Source organism: Arachis ipaensis, chromosome B07 (assembly GCF_000816755.2).
Source record: "Arachis ipaensis cultivar K30076 chromosome B07, Araip1.1, whole genome shotgun sequence".
NCBI lineage: Eukaryota > Viridiplantae > Streptophyta > Magnoliopsida > Fabales > Fabaceae > Arachis > Arachis ipaensis.
This window is the reverse complement of record NC_029791.2, coordinates 86,209,339-86,220,112: the sequence shown is the minus strand read 5'-3', so window position 1 is coordinate 86,220,112 and position 10,774 is coordinate 86,209,339. Positions and strand designations below refer to the sequence as shown.

Genomic DNA, 10,774 nt, shown 5'->3' with positions numbered 1-10,774 from the left:
GAAAGTGGTTAGGAAGTTTTGAAAAAGATATGATTTTTTTTAAAAAAGTTTTAAATTTTGAAATAAATAAATAAAAATAAAAAGATAGCACAAGATTTAAAATTTTTAGATCTAATGCTCCTTGTTTTCGAAAATTTTGGAGGGAAAACACCAAGGAACACCAAACTTAAAAATTTAAGATCAAGACACAAGGAAAACTCAAGAACACTTTGAAGACTCACAAGAACACAAGAACATGAAGAAAGAACACCAAACTTAAAATTTTTAGAAAACCAAAATAAAATTTTCGAAAAACAGAAAAATCAACAAGAAAACACCAAACTTAAAGTTTGGCACAAGATTTGATAGAAAAATTATTTTTGAAAAAGAAGATTTTGAAAAGAATATAAAAGATTCTGACCCAATTGCCAAGAACACATACTAACGCTCTAGCCAACTGAGTTATAAATGTAACACTTGTTTTGAAGAAGTATTTTTAAATAACTAAGAATGAAAAAATTATTTTTTTTGAAAACTAATGTTTTGAAAAGGCACAAGAAAAACAAGAAAAATCACAAAACAAGAAAAACTAAAGATCAAACAAGAAAAAAAATTCAATTATAAAAATATAATTTTCGAAAAAATTTTTTTTGAAAGAAAAAAATAAGGATTCTAAAATTTTAACCAAAAACAATATTAGAAGACTCTAAACCAAAAAGAAAAATTTTTCTTAATCTAAGCAATAAGATTCACCGTCAGTTGTTCAAACTCAAACAATTCCCGGCAACGGCGCCAAAAACTTGGTGCACGAATTGTGAATCACACCTTTCACAATTCGTACCACTAACTAGCAAGTGCACTGGGTCGTCCAAGTAATACCTTACGTGAGTAAGGGTCGAATCCCACGGAGATTGTTGGTTTGAAGCAAGCTATGGTTATCTTATTATTCTTAGTCAAGATGCGAACAACAGTGTTTTTCAACTTCAATTGTAAAGAGTCAAAGGGCATAAATATAAATACTTATTGTGCAATGATGGAGAATATGTTGGGGTTTTGGAGATGCTTTGTGTTCTTTATTTCAGTTTTTCTCTTGTACTCCTCTTTACACACGCAAGGCTCCTTCCATGGCAAGCTGTATGTAAGGTGTCACCGTTGTCAATGGCTACTTCCCGTCCTCTCAGTGAAAATGGTCCAAATGCTCTGTCCCAGCACGACTAATCATCTGTTGGTTCTCGATCATGTCGGAATAGAATCCCTTGATTCTTTTGCGTCTGTCACTACGCCCAACAATCGCGAGTTTGAAGCTCATCACAGCCATTCAATCCTTGAATCCTACTCGGAATACCACAGACAAGGTTTAGACTTTCCGGATTCTCATGAATGCCGCCATCAATTCTAGCTTATACTACGAAGATTCTGATTAAGAAATCTAAGAGATACTCATTCAATCTGATGTAGAACGGAGGTGGTTGTTAGGCACATGTTCATGGATTGAGGAAGGTGATGAGTGTCACGGATCATCACCTTCTTCATAGTGAAGCGCGAATGAACATCTTAGATAGGAACAAGCGTGTTTGAATGGAAAACAGAGATAATTGCATTAATTCATCAAGACGCTGCAGAGCTCCTCACCCCCAATAATGGAGTTTAGAGACTCATGCCGTCAAAGAGTACAAAGTTTAGATCTAAAAATGTCATGAGATACAAAATAAATCTCTAAAAGTTGTTTAAATACTAAACTAGTAACCTAGGTTTACAGAAAATGAGTAAACTATGATAGATAGTGCAGAAATCCACTTCTGGGGCCCACTTGGTGTGTGCTGGGACTGAGACTTAAGCTTCTCACGTGCCTGGGCTGTTTTGGGCGTTCAACGCCAGGTTGTAACCTGTTTCTGGCGTTGAACTCCAACTTGTAACTTGTTTCTGGCGCTGGACGCCAGATTGCAACATGGAACTGGCGTTGAACGCCAATTTACGTCGTCTATCCTTAAGCAAAGTATGGACTATTATATATTGCTGGAAAGCCCTGGATGTCTACTTTCCAACGCAATTGAGAGAGCTCCATTTGGAGTTCTGTATCTCTAGAAAATCCACTTTGAGTGCAGGGAGGCCAGAATCCAACAGCATCAGCAGTCCTTTTTCAGCCTGAATCAGATTTTTGCTCAGCTCCCTCAATTTTAGCCAGAAAATACCTGAAATCACCGAAAAACACACAAACTCATAGTAAAGTCCAGAAATGTGATTTTTAATTAAAAACTATTAAAAATATACTAAAAACCAACTAAATCATACTAAAAACTAAGTAAAAATAATGCCAAAAAGCGTATAAATTATCCGCTCATCACCCGTTATTTACCGTCGGATTTATCGGCGAATTTTTCTGATGGTATAGCTAATTAGTGAAATGATGCGTTTTGGTGACCTGCAAAGTTTTACTATCAGAAAAGTCCGACGATAACTGGGACGTAAATTCAAAATGCTAACCCTTTTTCCCCTTATTCAGATTCACTCCCTCTCTCACTAAACCACCAAAACCAGCATCTGCTTCCCTCTCCCCAAAACCACTATCTACTGCGCCGACACCACCACCACCACAGCCCCTTCTCCATCTCCGTTAGCACATCCACCCCCGAGACCCCTTCAATCTTCTTCTTCTCCCTTTTCTCTCTTTGCCTTCACCGTTAACCTTTTTTGTTTTTTGAACCGTTGCACCGCACCACAGAGCCACCACGCTACTCCTCAGCTTTGCCTCTCTAGTGTTTGCTCATACTGCCACCACCACCGCCGCTGTCGAGCTTCTCTTCTTCAAATCGATTCTACCTCTGCAACAATAGGTAACAGATTCAAATGCGAATATTAAAAATAGAAGCTTGTATGCTTAATCTTGATGCAAGTTGAAATTCGATTAGATTATACTTTCTTTTGTTTATTGAAATCTCTATATGAGGCTAAAATATTTTGTTGTAAATTAAAAAAATTGTCAAAAAATCTTTGTTTTCTATTTAATTTTTTTTCTTTCTCAATATGAAAACCTAGTTAGATGATGTATATGATGATTATGGAGACTGCATTTTTATACGTGTTTAAAGATGGCCGAATTTGAGTTTATGAATATGCTGAGATTTTGTTGATTATTGAATTTTTTTTTATTATTTGATTTTGAATTTGAACTTTGAATTTCATCTTTGAAAAGTGTTTCGATTATTGAATTAAATTGATGAACATTGTTGCTGGAGTTGTTTGACACTGTTTGAAAGAGGTGCGAATCAAGCTGCCGGTCATGGTTGCAGCCGTGGTTGGGGTAGAGGAAGGGTTTCCTCTGGTACCCTCGGGAGTTCTGGATCCTCTCCTTCTACTCCGACCACCCCGGTCACGCTACAGTGGACTAGCCATTCATCATGGTCCCTAACTCGAACTACGTGCCGCCATCCACGACGATGTCACCGCCTCCTACCGCTCAGCAACTCGTATTCACGATGACGCTGAGTCCAGCGACAGATGCCACTGCATCAAAGTCCAGCCACAACAGTGAGGCAGCAGCTGATGCCGCTCCACCATCAGCCATCGTACAGTTGCGCATTTGGCCTTATGGTGGCATTGGTAAGTATCATGTTCAATGCTCATGTATTTTCTGTTTATTGTTTTCTAGTTTTATTGATTACAACTCCTGTTATTGAGATTTTCTAAAAATTAAGTCCTATTTAGTTGATTTAAGTTGATTTGGAATGCTGCTGGTTATTGTTTTCTACTTTTATTGATTATGATTCATGTCGTTGTTGGGATTTCCTAAAAATTGATTCCTGTTTAGTGGATTTAGGTTGATTTGGAATTGATACGTGGTCAGGAGGGCATTTTTTTCATTTTAGAGCTAAGGGACAGAATGGTAATCTCGTCATGTTCAAAGATTTGAATACTAGAAGAATTGTACCATGCTGGTCTTGGACATCAAGAAGACCAAGAGTCCGTCTAAAAAAATAGTGGTGCTGAAATGACAACAACTCATAAGGCCCATTGGGCTAAGGCAGGACAATAAGAAGCCTAATAAAGCTTTTCAAATTCAATGGGAGGCATACTTTATTATTAGTTTTCGAAAGTTTAGGCCTTTATTTTAGTTTGTTTTGTTGTCAGAGTTTGTTGAAAGATTTAGTTTACTTTTGATTTGTTTAGTAGTATTTTTAAAAATTTTAAATTTAAATCAAGTCTGATCTATTCTAATAAGATCAAATCTTATTTAAATTAGTTATCATATCTTTAGATTTTAAAATTTAAATCAAATTTGATCTAATCCAATAAGATCAAATCTGATTTAAATGAGCTATCTTATCTTTAGGAGATTTAAATTAAATTATCTTATCTTATCTTTTAGTTAGTTTGTTAAGGGCCTATTTAAACACTTTTGGTGAGGTGAGTGATTTATGCACGTTTTTTTATTGTGTAATTAAGTGAGGTGAGTGATTTGCTTCGCTTGTTGCATGAGGAGATTGAAGGATCCAACACTATGGTGATTCTACATGGTGGTTTCTTTCAATTTTCATCCCTCTGATCTAGGTTGTCAATGACAGGTTTTTTGAAGGTCTAGTAGGGAATCCCTTCCGGTGACCTAGGTTGCTAAGAACAGATTTCTTAGAGGTCTAGTAGAAAAACCGTTATCTATCCTTTTATATTTTCGCTGTGTCTTTTGTAACACCGTCACTATCAGAATGTCACGCCTCTAGTTGTGCCACTCTGATAGCTAGGGTAGTATGATGACTTCTATACTTAATAAAAATAAAATATGAGCCTTTCACTCGAATATCAGATCATCACTATTTCTTTGAGAAATCAAAATTCTTTTTATTTGATAACAAATATGCATATAAATATAAACAAAACTTCTTATACAAGTATCTTACAAATGTTACATACATACATATCATACAGCTCCTATCCCTCTTACAAAATTATAATGACAAAGGCGAGAGAAAACTATGACGAATATATCTACAAACAGAAACAGTACAGCTAAGGACTTATCAAAAAAGCTTCATTAACTTCCTCGTCCATCCTGAAAAGAGAAGTCTGTAGGGGAGTGAGAACATCGTCCTCGAAAAGGTTCTTAGTAAGGGGTTCTTAAGAATTGTCTTAAGAAGATATTTTAAATAAAACTATTTTCAAAATGCAGTGATTATTAGCTTATTATTCAAATATAGGATTCGTATTTTTCATACAAAAATTTCAAGCAAAATAACATTTTAACCAAAACTTACCACTGATTCAATCATTCATGGCCTCCAGCCCAAACACAACCAATCACAGCCTCCGGCCCGATATATAATCAAATCTCGGCCTTTGGCTCAAATCAAATCACCTCAGCCTCCAGCCCAATTCAAAACATTTCATCATCGAAACTCAATCTCAAATAGAATCAATCACAAACACAAACAAATTCAAGGAAATCACATATAAAGAATAGTTACAGAAAGTATCATAGTTACCAGTTGAACATAATTCATCAAATAGGCAAACCAAAATACTTAAGCACACCCAAACAAAGCATACAAATGTAACATAATGCATACCTGTCCTACTGGTCGTGAGCTCACGTGTCAGTAAGTTTTCCAGAACCCGACACATCCGGTAGATAACTTAGATATCGTCCTCTTAAAAAATGGTGAGCGGTACAGTACCACGACCCTCACCTGGATGGTGGGTGGTAAACCACCTCGATTCCCACTATCTGCGGGCGGTAAACCACCCCGATCCCCACAGATGTTTTCAATTGGAAAATGACAAACTCGTGGGCAGTACAGAACCCCACGATCCCCACTACCTGTGAGTGGTACACCACCATGATCCTTACAGATATCACGACACTGGGCAAACGGTACACCATAACGATCCTTGCCAGGTCAAAATTCACATTCAAACCCTTCTTTCTTAAAATCTTGACCCAGAGCAAGTGGGACTAAGCCATAACCCTTGCATACTGCCCAGGTGTTTCAAATATCAAAATCTCTCTTTTAAGAACAATTCAGATCCATTTTTCTTTCATAAAAATTATTTTCACCCAAACAAGAATCTCAAATCAACCTCATAATAAATCATCTTTTCAAAACAAAACCAAAGTCAAATATTATGATTCTTAAACTAAAGTTTCCTTTAAATAACACTTCAAATAAAATCTTAGAGTTTTATAAAATTTTTGACAACATCTTCTCTAAAACTGGGACTTTTGCCACTCTTTAAGGGTCCCAATCAAACCGTTTCTCAACCTCTTTTCAACCATTTCTAATAACTAAAACTAATTCCAATATCAGAAATCACCTTCAAATCTCAATTCATTACCAACAATTCAAACCAATTTCCAATGTCAAAATCATTTCCTATTCTCAAAATCATTTCCGATAAATCAACAAAACCCATTCCCAATATCTCAAATCATTTCATATGTCGATTCATTTTCAATATTAAATTAACCTCAAACTAAGAAAATCATTTTACATAGTATTTAATCAAACCAAATTTCCAACTCAATAATCAGAAACAGTCACAATCCAATCATCATTATAATAACCTTAAACCAAGTATAAAACCCAACTAAACATCTTCAATCAATCAATAAACCATTCAAACTAGCATTTACATTCATTCAAGGCAACTCAGTTCAATTTATAAGACTTATGAAATCATAAAAATATATTTTTCATATTAATATCAACTTAAAACAATTCTTGATAATAAATTGAGTTTAAGAAATTGCCCCTACCTCAGCTCGTTGAAACTCGCAAAACCAAACGCGTCAAAAAAACCCTTTTCCCTCATCCCGCATTCAGTGGCAGCCGTAACCACAGCTCCACTATATCCACAACCACAACAGCAACTTAAAATCACCAACATGTAATAACCGGGATTTGATCCTAAGGTACTAACGTTGTAAGATCCTTAGAAACATATAACGAAATCAACGATTTAAGGAGTTTTCAGAGCAAAGATAACTTACTGTACCAAAAGGAACTAAGTACAATGCAGCAACAGCTCTAAGTTTGATTCTGACGACCTGAGCAATGGCGGTTAGCACGGAGATGGTGGCTGGCCCTAGCAGTGGTGTGGCAGAACAATGGTGGTAGGAACCAGCTTAGCCTCGGACCTCTCTCCCTCTTCCCTGCAATGCGTGCTATTCCTCTCGCGTCGGGCTCTCATTCTCGGTGACTCCAACGGCGGCAGCGGTGGCTAGAACGAACGGCGACGACGACGAACCTGGCGGCACACATCAGTGACAAGACATAGCGGCAGTGATATGATCGACTTCTTCCTCGTCAGTTTGCGATTCTAACACTGGTGGCAGTCTCCACGGCGACGGTAGCGAGGTGCGACGGCGACGGCACGAGACAGCGCCCCTTCCTTCTCTTTTCTCGCGCTAGCTTTGACAGGTCAACAGCAATGGAAGTGCGAACGAGCTCTCCCTCTCCTCGCGTCATGTGGCAACAATGGTTGCGGTCTCCCCTTCCCCCACCGGCGACCTCTTCTCCCTCTTCTCCCTTTCTCTTTCCCGCGGTGCTTAGCTTCCTTCTCTCTTCTCTCTACGTTTTCTCAGAATGGGTGGGGTTCTAGGGTTTCTAATTGGGAATTTAGGCATTTGGGGGATTAGGGTTAGGGTTTGTGATTTTCAATTTGGGAATTGGGGTTAGAAATTAGGAATTTTATAAAAGAATTTGGGTACAATGGATATTTTGATAAAATTGAAGGGTGGAATAATAATTTTAAAATCAAATGTACTATATAAAAATTCTAATTAATTTAAACGTCATTTATCATGAACCTCTATTTAATTACCTTTAGTAAAATAATTTTCTTAAAATAAAATTCTCAAAAAATATAATAAAGCACAAATAACTAATTATTTGACTCGGGTTGTTACATTCTACCCACCTTACAAAAATTTTCGTCCTCGAAAATTATTATAATAAAATAAATTCGAACTTAGATCAAAGAAAATAGAATTTATAAATAAAAGTATAGGTATTGTCAAGGATGAATATTTAAAGGGATTCAAGTAAGCAATCAAACTCGCAGGTAAGCAAAGATATACATGAACAATCAGATAATGTTAAAAAATAAGCAAGTTATATGTTGACGAGAAAATTCAAAACAAAAAATTTGTAACACCCCAAATTTTTAAAAATTAAATAATCAGTTATTTATGAGTTATTATATTATATTGAGATTTTATTTTTAAAAAATTATTTTTAACAAACATAATTAAATAGAATTTTATGGTTATTGAAATTTAATTTAATTATAATTTATTCTATTAATTTGAATTTTTAATTAAAAACTATCTTAATAAGCCAACACAACTAGAAAATGGATTAATACAGACAGATTTACAGACAGATTTAGTCTTTATTACAGACGAATTTTTGGTTACCAACGGATTTTGTCCCTCTGTAAAAACTCCGTCAGAAATTATTTATCGACGGATTTTTTTCCGTCAGAAAATTACCGACGGATTTTTACCAGTTACCGACGGATTTTTCCTCTGTAAATTCTCCATCCATTTCCTGAAATCGACGAATTTTCCGACGGATTTTCTGTCTGTAATTACAGACGGATTTTCTGTCTGTAATTACAGACGGATTTTCTGTCTATAAGTACAGACAGAAAAGACAGATTTTTTGTCTGTAATTACAGACAGATTTTCAGACGGATTTTCCGTCTGTAATTACAGACAGATTTTTTGACAGATTTTTCGTCTGTAATTACAGACAAATTTTCCGACAGATTTTCTGTCTGTAATTTGAACCTTGGAAAATCATCTCACACTCTGATTACAGACAGAAAATCCGTTTGTAAATCCGTTAGTAAGGTAAAATAATTTTTTTTCCAATTACAAAAAAAACTTGTTTTCATACAAAATAAATATAAATTTAATACAAATTTTTATCTAATTTGTATTTGAATATTTATAATATTTCAAAAAATAAACAAATTCATCGTATTATTAAACTAAAAGAAAAGTACTATAAACAAACAAGTCAATATAATTCAAAATATAAACAAAGTGTTGATACATCAATTATAATAACAAGTAACAACCATACATCAACAAAGTGTATTGATACATCAACTATTGTCCTCTGATTAAGTCAAAATATACAATAAGGTTGCTTAATTAGGTTCTAAAATTGGAACTTCATCTGTACAGAAACCATTCATCATTATTGTGTCCATTGATTTAAACAGTGTGGTCATTAATTAATCCTCTGCCTCAGGCTTCTCTGCCTCCTTATATTTTTCCATTTCTCATTTATTTCCCAAGTATCAAATTCTGACAAAAATAAAAAAATAGTGACAACATAATCTATATACAATGTATTCTTGAGATGAATAAGTGAAGCTCACCTCAACATCTGGTCTAGTTCCAGTGACTTTCGATTTGGGGCTGCATGAAGAAAAGTCTTTGTCACTCATGGCTAAAGATTATGATAAACATTCCCAAATCTGTAAAATTTCACAGGTTAGGGAAGTGATATTACAAAATAGAAAATGATACATAACATACATGATCAAAATTTTCTTGTTTACTGTCATTACAACTTCATTATTTACATAACCCATGGCCAACCACTAGACAACCTCTCCACATACAATGGTTAAGTTGTGCATAGGTAGTAACCTTGTGCACAGGGCCACCCTAACCAGTTCAATGATGAAAGGGTGTAAGAGAAGAATTCATGTTTCTTCCAAGGCACAATCTTAAATTAACAAGTTGCAAAGCATGTCAAGGACCTATCAACTACAGTTCTTCTGGTCATTAACTATTCAATAGAGGCAGTTAACTTGGATTAATCTAGATATAGTGTTCCATTTGAATCTAATTATATAATTAACAGCTCAACAACAACAAGAAATAGCATTCAACACAGAACTATTCAGATCTAAACAATGAAAGCATATTGAACAGAGAAACCAAAGTAAGCATTTTATCACTGGACTTTCTTGTTGCTCCTGGTCATTGTACTATGGAATAACTATATACAAATTGGAAAAAATGTGCAATAATGGTGATCAAGAGGGATAACAATGGCCGGGAATAATCAGTTGAACATTATGTTTAAAGGAGCTCTAATATAGTGGTGATCTAGATCGACATCATTTAATAGAAAAAAGGTAACCTTTTGCATATTGAAGCAACAAGATTAACACCGAAGTTCCTAAGCTCCCAGTGATTATCAGATAGTCTGTTTCCAATCCTTTTTGCAACAACACAGGTAATGATATGTGGCATCAATTGATGTAACTAGCAGAATTAAATGAAAAAGAACATAATTAGGAAGATACAATAACTAAGAGGACATATAACTGCAGTTATAGCTCAAGGTTCAGGAAGGTATAACTTCCCTTCAGTCTTTGCTTTAGTTAAGCATCCAAAATGGTGTTTGTTATTACTCTATTAATTCATTAAAATATGGAAAGCTGAACCAGTTCACTATACCATAAGAGTTTGTCATATTAGCATGGAAGCAATCTTCAGAAGTTGATAAATTACAGATGTGAAGACATTTTCAATAACAGCATACTTACATAAAGCTCTATATGTATGTGAGGATTTTGTAGAATGCTCCGGACAAGACGCATCAAGGAAAATAAAAGTGTTAAATTATGCAAGTTTTGTGCCACCTGTTATGATATTGGGAAAAAATATTAAAGAAGAGTGTTTAAGTCTCTTTTGTAAGATATGACTATATCATTCAAAGATTAACCAAAAAAGAATGTCACTAATATAAACTTGTAAGTACCTGATTAGCTACAAAGC

At 35.1% G+C, this 10,774-nt stretch overlaps 1 long non-coding RNA gene across 1 annotated transcript in view; it reads right to left on the bottom strand.

Annotated features, from left to right (window-relative positions):
- LOC110264260 overlaps nucleotides 1-10,724 on the bottom strand; it is a 14,145-nt gene extending 3,421 nt beyond the window's left edge. Inside the window, exons 1-2 of the long non-coding RNA XR_002350083.1 lie at nucleotides 10,543-10,724; nucleotides 5,750-5,752 (exon numbers count right to left, since the gene is read on the bottom strand). This is a non-coding gene — a long non-coding RNA (uncharacterized LOC110264260). The remainder of the gene's footprint in view (nucleotides 1-5,749; nucleotides 5,753-10,542) is intronic.